The 10,120-nt window shown below is 34.3% G+C and overlaps 1 protein-coding gene across 2 annotated transcripts in view; it reads right to left on the bottom strand.

The window, feature by feature from the left end:
- LOC138701202 (D-beta-hydroxybutyrate dehydrogenase, mitochondrial-like) overlaps positions 1-10,120 on the bottom strand; it is a 53,025-nt gene that overhangs the window by 21,139 nt on the left and 21,766 nt on the right. Inside the window, exon 1 of one of the 2 annotated variants that reach the window (XM_069827846.1) lies at positions 50-269. The exons of the other annotated variant lie outside the window; for it this stretch is intronic. The gene's annotated coding sequence lies outside the window, so the exon portion shown is untranslated. Of the gene's footprint in view, positions 1-49; positions 270-10,120 lie in introns of those variants that run through there. 2 annotated transcript variants of the gene reach the window in all.

Consider the following 10,120-nt stretch of genomic DNA (forward strand, 5'->3'; position numbering starts at 1 on the left):
GCAGAAACTATTATGTAGCTATATGCAGTTTATTCTTCATCTCACTTACTTGTACTCATTCACATCAATAACAATGTAAACTAGATCGTTCTTGAACCTTAACATTTGAGGAAAAAGGGAGAGTTAACATTTTCTTTGACAGGAATTTGACTCATTAATATACACGAAAGTTTACAACGAAAACATAATTTACAGTATAGAAAATAATCTAGATATCCTAATTGCCTATAAATTAGTAATACTATGTTTGTCTTAGTAATTGGATAACTACTAAGATTTATTTAAAATCATCCGTCCTCAAGTGAGGTTGACCACTAGGATCCAGAATTAACAAAGATAAAAAAAATAAAGATAAATGAAACGAGTAAAATAATTATTCTATTTGTATATTAAAACAAAACTTAGATAAGTGTCTGTAGATAAACAATGAAGGTCATATTATCACTGTTTACATTTTTATGTGATAGTAAACAGTCAGTAGCCACTGGCGTGGCTCAGTCGGTTACGGCACTTGCCTGCCGGTCTGAAGTTGCGCTCAGACATGGGTTCGATCCCCGCTTGGGCAGATTACCTGGTTGAGTATTTTCCGAGGTTTTCCCCAATTGTAAGGTGAATACCAGGTAATCTATGGCGAATCCTCGGCCTCATCTCTCATCTCTCATCAATCTCATCGAAGCAAATAACCTAGTAGTTGATACAGCGTCGTTAAATAACCAACGAAAAAAGAAGTCAGTATTCTCATGCTGAATAAATTCAACCATGATACATTTATGAAAAAAAAGCAGTTTTCAAAATTATTATACTGTATTTCGACAGAGGGTGCTAGCTTATTGTTTCTTCTATACCCCTTTTCCGAAATTCCCTTCAGAAAACAAGCAACTTATGAATACGTAAAAATACTTATATTCTCGTCCCGCGCCGTGGCATCACGGTCTAAGGCATCCTGCCTAGGACTCACATTACAGAAAGCGCGCTAATTCGAGTCCTCATGGGGAAAGAAATTTTCTCATGAAATTTCGGCCAGTGTATGGGACCGGTGCCCATCCAGCATCATGACGCACTTGGGGAGCTACGATAGGTAGCGAACTCCAGTTGCGAAAGCCAGCTATAATGGCTGGCGGGATCATCGTTGGTTGGATGAACGTCCACCTCTGCTTCGACATGTATGCGTGCGTGAGGCCAGCAGCTGGCTGGTCGGTCTAGGCCCTTCATGGGCTGTAGTGCCACGGATTATTATTATTATTATTATTATTATTATTATTATTATTATTATTATTATTACTTATATTGTCAATATGCCACAGACAAGTTATAAAAAGTAGCGACACATTTAGTAGCACACCACCCAGCAGGTCGCTATACCCTGATCTAAGTTCAATTTTAATTAAAAGTACCCTCAGCTCATAATTACGTATTTTTCAGCATACAGTAGGCCTACTATGTATACCAGGCATCGTAAAAGTCACAAATTCATGACGCAATATAAACACTATCGGCTACAGTCGCTACACACACAGTAAAGACAGGGGGTGGGAAGTATCGGTCGCAGTGAGCTAGCCAGCAGGGGCGGTTTGTGATCATCACTATCTTCCGTGTTCTTAACAAAGAAATAACAAGAAAAATAAGGAATGAATCTCTCTTTAGGATTATATTATTTTCATCTGCATTCTTTCATTTTTTCATTATAATATTTCCATTCGGTAAGATCTCAAAATTAGGGGTTGCCTCATAAGTAGTCACTACCAATTGTGCATGAAGGCTGACATTTGTTAAGCATGTCCATCTTTTTGATTTTAGTATGTTTAATTTTGAAAAAAAAAATTGTTCACAAATGTATGCAGGATCGAACATAACATAATAGATTGCAGCCGCCAAATTACTCTTCAAGGAACGACCACTCATATAAATTGAGGGAAAGAAGACAGAGGACGGACACTGGAAAGTTTTCTTTTCTCAATCGTACTATCAGAGACTGGAATGCTTTACCTGCAGACTTACTAAAGGCTTTACCAACAACCAAAAATGTATTTAAAAATAGACTTAAGGACTTTACTAATAGATGGTAGTATATTATACACACTATTTAAAGGGTGTAATTGATATCTTGTTATTTGAAGTGTTCTATCAGTGAGGAAGTGTGTTGTGTCAGTGAAGTGTGTAGTGTCAGTGAAGTCTATTGTGTAAGTGATGTGTGTTGGTGTCAGTGAAGCTGTGCTAAGTATTTGAACAGTGAAATGGTTAGAAGTGTTAGTGAAGTCAGGTAGAATCAGTGCAGTGAGTGAGTTGACAGCGAAATAAGTGTAGTGCCGAAAGGTACTTGTGCAGGTATGAACCTGTCACACTCGTGGGTCTTAGTTCGAACTTAGGGTTAAGACACAAATTAGATTTACTTTAAATGTTATTTTAAGTGACCATGCTTCATTTAATTTAGGATGCTCCTTATTATTATTATTATTATTATTATTATTATTATTATTATTATTATTATTATTATTAATTATTGTTTTTTATTAGTTATGTTTATTATTAATTGTCATTATTGAGTGTAATTAGTTACCACTGCCACCGGGTATATACCCATTTGCAGTGTGAATAAATAAATACATACATACATACAGTACATACATAACTGCGATTGTGGCAGCAAATGATCTAAGACATGGATATTTAGAATCAATATTTTTAAATATATGTAAACCAACACAATCCTTATGCTTGCTATTCACAAAGGTGTCATTTTGGAGATCAGCAACCTCAAATTTTAACTCTGGTCATACCTTCATAATGGGCATGTTAATGGAAAAAAAAAAATAATGATTTAACAACGCTAGCAACTGCAGAGGTTATATCAGCGTCACTGGTATGCTGGAATTTTGTCTCGCAGGAGTTCTTTTACATGCCAGTAAATCTACTGATATAAGCCTGTCGCATTTAAACACACTTAAATGCCATCGACCTAGGCCAGGATCGAACCCAAAACCTCGAGCATAGAAGGCCAGCACTATACCGACTACGCTACTGAGGCCGACTTAATGAATAATATTAGCAGATTTGTAAATTACTCATCCTCATTATTTAACAATGTTATTATGTTCATGTTACCAAAAATTAGACTTCGAATCAGCTGTTCCCTTTCATATGATTGTCGTTAAAAAAAATGTAATGTGCTTTTATAATCTTCTGATTTTCGTACTTCCTCCTGCAGTAAGTTACTCTTACACAGTTCCTATCAGGTGACAGGATTTCACTAATGTTACCCCTGACTCTGTAATATTAACTAGAGTGAAGAGAGTTCTTATAGAGTGTCTATCATAAGAGCAAAGTCTTCAGTGAAACTTATATTCCCCAATTTTTCTCTAATCCTATGGCTGTTACTTGAAAAATGAGCTTAGAGCTGGATAAGCTTTCGACACCATTTTCGTAGTTCTAGCGCTACATAGCACCCATCAAGATCGAAACACAAGTCCAATTTTCAGGATATCTATTTCTAAATCTTGGGAAATACTGCTTAATTAATTAATTTCTTGTTTGAGATATGATATTCAATCATTCATAGTTTTCTGCCCAAGGGCAGGTCTTTCACTACAAACCCAGCATTCTACAATATTTCCTACTTTCTGCCTTCCCAGTTGTCTCCGCATATGATCCATATACCGTAAATTGGGGTTACTTTGAACAGTGCCCTAACTGCCCATTGTGCAACTCAAACCAAGAAATGGATTCGGAACACCTCAAAATCTGTGCTTCAGTGGCTGGCCATGATAATATCTTTGAAAAATATTGGAGTGCAAGAGGTCAAATGACTTTATTGTCAAACACCTGGCATTAGAAAATAACAATAACTTTGAACACAGAGGAAACTTTGAAAATTTTTTCAGAAAGTCATATTTAGATTTCTACATGCTGCACTTGTTATAGATGGAGGTAAATTATCATAAAAATCATTCTCATACCAAATTTACCTCCATCTATAACAAGTGCAGCATGTAGAAGCTAAATATGATTTTCTGAAAAAATGTTCAAAGTTTCCTCTGTGTTCAAAGTAACCCCAGTTTACGGTAGCTTAATGTCGTCTAACATCTGATATCTTCTTCTGTCCCGAACTTTTCTCCCGTTCACCATTACTTCCAGTGTATCCTTCAGCAGGCAGTTTCTTCTGAGCCACTGACCCAACCAATTCTTTTTTCTCTTAAAAGCAATATATTTTGTCATTGAATGGCTCGAAGTCGTTCACAGAACAGTTAATTATGTTCCAGACTATACCATCATCTCGTTTCCCCCCCTCTCCACCTGAGCTATGAAGAGGGTTGTAACATACAAATAATATACAATTTATTTAATCTGTTTATATTGGATGTATGATACAAAATGAAGAGTATTGCTTCACATATCTTATCTAACAAGTCGGATGGAAGCTGATAAGGGGGAATTTAATAACGGAATTGGATTTGTATATTTGCCCAGTTCTTTAGGTGAAATAACAATAAAAGTGAAAAAATAAGAGAGGTCAATTATTTTAGTAAGCGTTAACTGTCACGATACTATATTATGATTCACTGGGTGGAAAACAGACACATAGCAACTAAAGGATGGAACTTAATATACCAGCACCATGTTGTTTCAACAGGCAGATCAAACTTAAATTCTGTTTCTCGTTGTATGTTAATATGATTGTTTTATGATTGGAGTCAATGCTGTCATTCAACACTGTAATGCACTGCAACCAAATAAATAATAAATTAAAAATATGATTTTTATGTTCTAACAGTATATCTCAAACTGGCCTGCTTTAATTTCCTTAAACTCAGAAGTTCTTTTGTTTGCTTCTTTCTTTTTTTATTACTCAATTATTTAATGACGTTTTATTAACTACTTGATTTTATAGTGTCAATGAAATGGCTACATCGAGATTATGTTTAGTGAGATAAGGCCAATGATTTGTATGGAATAAGCAGACAAAAACGAAAACAACGCTCATATGCTTATATCTTCATGATGATAATACATTTTGTTTGTTACAGAATAGGCCTAAGAAGTTGGAAGTGCAATGCTCATTTAGGTTTAAAGTACGACTAACAAAAATATTTTCTTGCTTCCTTGAGACTAGAAAATGTCCAGTTTAATGCAGCATAGTTAAAATAAATAAAAAAAAAAACTTTTGGTGAATTTTAGTTTCACAGTGAATGGAAAAAGTCGATTCATCTGATAGAGTTCATCTGGAGACCGGAATGGGAAAAGATTTATGATAATGATAATTCAATTTTTCTCCTATTGTTGAACATAATTTTTGCTAATCTAGGGTGACAAGATCCCCAAAATAAAAAACCGGGACACTTATTAATAAGTTTACATGAATCAATCTTTTATCTGAACATTCATTATTACTTGTGTTTATATAATGTCAGTGAGCAATAAGGTACAGCTTTAATTATTTTAAAGTATTAATGAGTAGCATGGATACTTGGCTTAACCTCTTCAGTCCTGTTGTAAAGTATACTATATATAATTTTCTTTTAATTTTTTTTGCAGTGTCTTGGATACCGTACTTTTAAAAAATTAAATTTGATAGAAATGAAGACCATCACTTTTGCAACATTTCTATACCAGAATTATAAATTAGAATTTAAAATTTGGGTGCACCAAGAGTCAAAATTGCCCCAAAATGTGATTTTCTGTGAAGACTTGATTTGGGATTTTTGGAAGCCCAGAATGATTATGTGACCGATTTTTTTTTTTCAATTTATAAAAAATAAAAATTCGGGACTAAAGAGGTTAAGTCAGTAACAATTTTTCATATTGCAATACTAGTCTGGATTAATTAGGTTAACTTATCTGTTTAAAAATACTTCAGGTTAATTAGACCCTACATTATATCCATGTCACTGTATTCTGAACTTGTTTCATAATAAAATGTTCTGCCTCATATTACCTTGTAACTATTTTAACATTCTCCATGAAGATGATCTGTACAATCAGCATCATATTTCTTTGATGAGTGAATTTGCTCTAGAAGTGTTGGCCTTTCCTTCAGGAAACTATAGAAGTCCATGCAAGACACATTTTTGAAATGACATTTTGTGATTAACATGGCCTTTACTGAATTCATTACAGTAACATCTGATGGAAATAATATAGAATTAATCAATGTTTTACGTGATTATTAAATAAAATAAAAGAAAGAGAAATATTTCAACAATAATTTAGGGAAACGGGGCGTAATTAAAAAAAACGGGACATCTGGTATCCAGAGCATACTTTTCTCGGGACAGGGGACAAGAGGCTGAAAAAAGGGACAATCCCGTTGAAAATGGGACGTCTGGTCACCCTATTTCAAGTTCGTACCACTACTGTAATTTGAATCAACTTCTGTATTCTAATTACCGTACATTTTAAAATAGGTATGATTTGTTTTCTTAGGAATGCTTCGCCACTATGTGTGATCAGTCTCTCTCCAAACACTGTTTCGAGTTGTCGGCATTTTGATAACTAATCAAAAGAAGCTGCAACAATGTCTTACTTAATTTGCTCCAGTCGGAAGAGGTGTAGAAGAGTTCGCTGAGTTATAATGACAGACGAGAACTGGGTCAAATTATTTAGCAAAGACATTGCTTCAAACTGGTTGAAAATTGTGAAGTTTCGTACGTCTAGCCCTGTTTGTAATACTGCAGTCAAGTGCGTGATTTCAAGAATGAAATACAGACTACGCGTAAAAACTGCGGAGAGTATGCTTCTTGATAGATTAAACTACAAGATGATTTGCATGGAGTTCCATCTTCAATCAGTAGCAACAGTAGTAGGAGTCTTAGAAACTACTACCACAACAATGCTGAAGGTAAAATATATCACATTTCGTAGTTCTAAATCGCAATTTAGGCAGCTGGAATTTTAATTTAGAAATAACAAGTCTCAATATTCCGTCTTCTGTTTGTAGGGTTATCAGACATCCGGATTTTGCCGACATATCCTGCTTTCAGGTGTGTCTCCTGCATCCAGTAAAGATTTGTAGAAAATCAGAAATTGTTCCGCTGTTCTCTCTCGTCGATTTTCAGTGAACCAAAGAGAAAAATTGTCAGTGTCTTTAGTCCATTAAAAGTGAGATCCCAAAACGTCGCTCAGTGCATTTGGTTATTTTTATGATTTATACACATGGGTACCTATATGATAAAGTTTGAGTCCTCTATCATTATATTTTAAGCATGTTTTCTTCCAAAACAACGCAAGAAAGTTATTTCATACCATGTTCATCCTCCTCCAGTCTTGACACTGAATTACTAGCTATTGATGCTGCTCTTCAGTGTATTATTCAAATTTCTGAAAAATCTATTTGCATACTTACCGAATCCAAGGGGGCTATATTTAATATAATTAAATATGTACCAAACCTATATGCACATAGAATTATTCCAATTCAGAAACAACTAAGTAAACTAAAAGAACTCCAAAAGGAAATAATAATTCCAATGGATACCTAGTCTTTGTGGAATACCTGGAAACGAGAAAGTCGATAATATTGCAAAACAGGCAACATATTTGCAACCAAGACCTCTTCAAGTGATATCTCTATCCAGTGCTTTTGCTTCAGTAAAGTCTCATTTTACAAACTTATGGATCAACAATTGGCTCTCTTCTGACAAAGGAAAAATTTTGGTCTGTACAAAAGAAACCAAATGACCTGAAAATGTACAAAAACTTGCCCAGACATGTTCAAACATTTTTAACAAGAGCAAGAACAGGTCACATTGTCACTCAATTGTACCTACACCGATTTCACATTTCTGATAATCCTACTTGTCTGTGGTGTAATAATCATGATGAAGATCTGGAACACATTCTTCTATACTGTCCATCCATAAACCACAAAAGAAGTAAATTAAACTCATGAATACCAGTTGCAGAAGACACAGCCCTGCAGTATATATTGACTACACCCCAACTCAGGCTTCTAGCAACAGGCATCTATAATGAACACCGATCAAAATACCCCTCATTTCTCGTGCAAAATAACTGAATAGACTACAGTGGACTATAGTGGACTTTATGTTGTCAGCAAACAGGTGGATACATTAAGAAGATTGATTGATTCCAAAACAACGCCAATCCTTATCTAAAAGGTTGTGTTTTTGTGCATGTCACTTGAAAACTCACTCAGTCCGTTGATTAATTAAAAATAATTAACACAAAATCTTGTCCAGTCCTTTCATAAAAATGGACTTAACGCATTTTGGGATCACACTCTACAATTGTGTTCGTAAAATTTAATTTAAGACCTTTATCTTGTGTGGATTTTCACAAGTATTTACTGGATAACAAACACCATCCCTTATTCAAACAAATTGGGTCATGAGATAAGTGCCTACAACCAGGGAGTTAAACAAAGTATAAGTGTATTTACAATCTGTACAGATAAATAGTTAATTTAATTAATGATTATTAACAGTTTTCCACCAATTTTATTGTATTTTATTATTATTTAGCTAATCAGCGATGTATCCAATGGAGAGGGAAAGAACTTGGCCACCGTACCCCATTGTCTCCTGCCTTAGTTGCCTCATAAGTGGTGCCTTATTGGTATCATTTGTGATGTTCAGACCTGTCTTCGGACAGTTGACTAAACAACAACTGGTACTAAGACTACCAATTTACCTTATAATATAAAATACTGAAAATAAGAGCCATGTCACATCACATATCACATTATCATGTTCTGCTTCTTTGTGGAAAATCTTAATTTTTCAGATAAAATGTTCCGCACTTCATTTTTTATCTGGTAACTCTACGTACAAAACACGTGCAACCATACTTCATGCTTCCATTCACTGTTCGTTGTGATATATATCACACAGGGTGAGTCATAAACTCCTAAGTATGTTTGGAAAATGCATGAGCGTGTCCTGGACAAAAAATAAGAACAATTTCTTATAGGGAAAGTTTACTGAAAATGCTTAGTTTCTGAAAAAATGGACAAAATAGTTTTAAATACTGACTTTATTTTATAAATATCTGAGCAGAGTATTCTTTCTTTCTTTTTTTTATTATTATTCTTCATAAGTACATGTTTGGAAACTTAGTGTGTTCTTGGATGAAATAAAAATAATTAACACAAAACTCTGATTGAAAGATGTATGGTATCGCCATTTAATGTTTACAAAAAGAGTTCAATGTGTCCCCCTCTAATATTTACACATGCCTGAGCATGACATACACATGATTGGCGAATTTGTTCAAACACCACATTGTCATCACAGATCAACTGGCATACATTTTGAACACGTACCAGTAGCTCCTCTGCATCATTCGTTGGTATTGCATAGACGACAGTCTTCAAATGACCCCAAAGATAAAAATGTAATGGAGTGAAGTCGGGTGATCTGGGTGGCCAAGACACTGGGCCACTGTATCCAATCCATTGTTTTTGAAATTGTTCATTTTCCAGAAACTAAGTATTTTCCGTAAAATTTTCCTATAAGAAATTGTTTTTGTGTTTTATCCAGGAGCACACTCACGCATTTTCCAAACATACTTATGACTCACCCTGTATATACATTATAAAATCAAGGCATTCTATTAATCTATATTCAAACAGAAATATAAATACATAGTGCAATAAACTCAGCAATGATATAGCTTTAAATGTCAGATATAAATAGTCGTAATTCCAGAAGTTCACAAAGTCGTAAAAAAAAAATTCAGAATCACATTTTTATAAGCCTGTCGTAATTATTCAACAATGCAGTTATGCAATTTTCTGTGGCGAAGCTAAGATGTAAATACTGGGTACATTGAAAAAATCTGCTTACCTTGTATCTTTATATAGAGCATAAGTTTATCAGCTTTTCTATGACAATTTTTTGTGACACAGACTCCACAAGAAGATGATGACCACTCATTTTCACCTCCAAACAGAATATAGGTAAAACAATATAACTTATTTTTCTCAGAACACCCTGTTAGCCAAGGATATTTCTTATACCATGAAAATTGAAAATTTATATTTTATATTCTTCCATCTGCTATTTTAATATGTAAATGTGGTATCAATCTCCTATCTTTGTAGCACATTTTGTTTCATATGTCCAACTTGAAAACAGTTTCTCTTTTAATTCTATAAAAAATAATGACC

Source organism: Periplaneta americana, chromosome 6 (assembly GCF_040183065.1).
Source record: "Periplaneta americana isolate PAMFEO1 chromosome 6, P.americana_PAMFEO1_priV1, whole genome shotgun sequence".
Lineage (NCBI taxonomy): Eukaryota > Metazoa > Arthropoda > Insecta > Blattodea > Blattidae > Periplaneta > Periplaneta americana.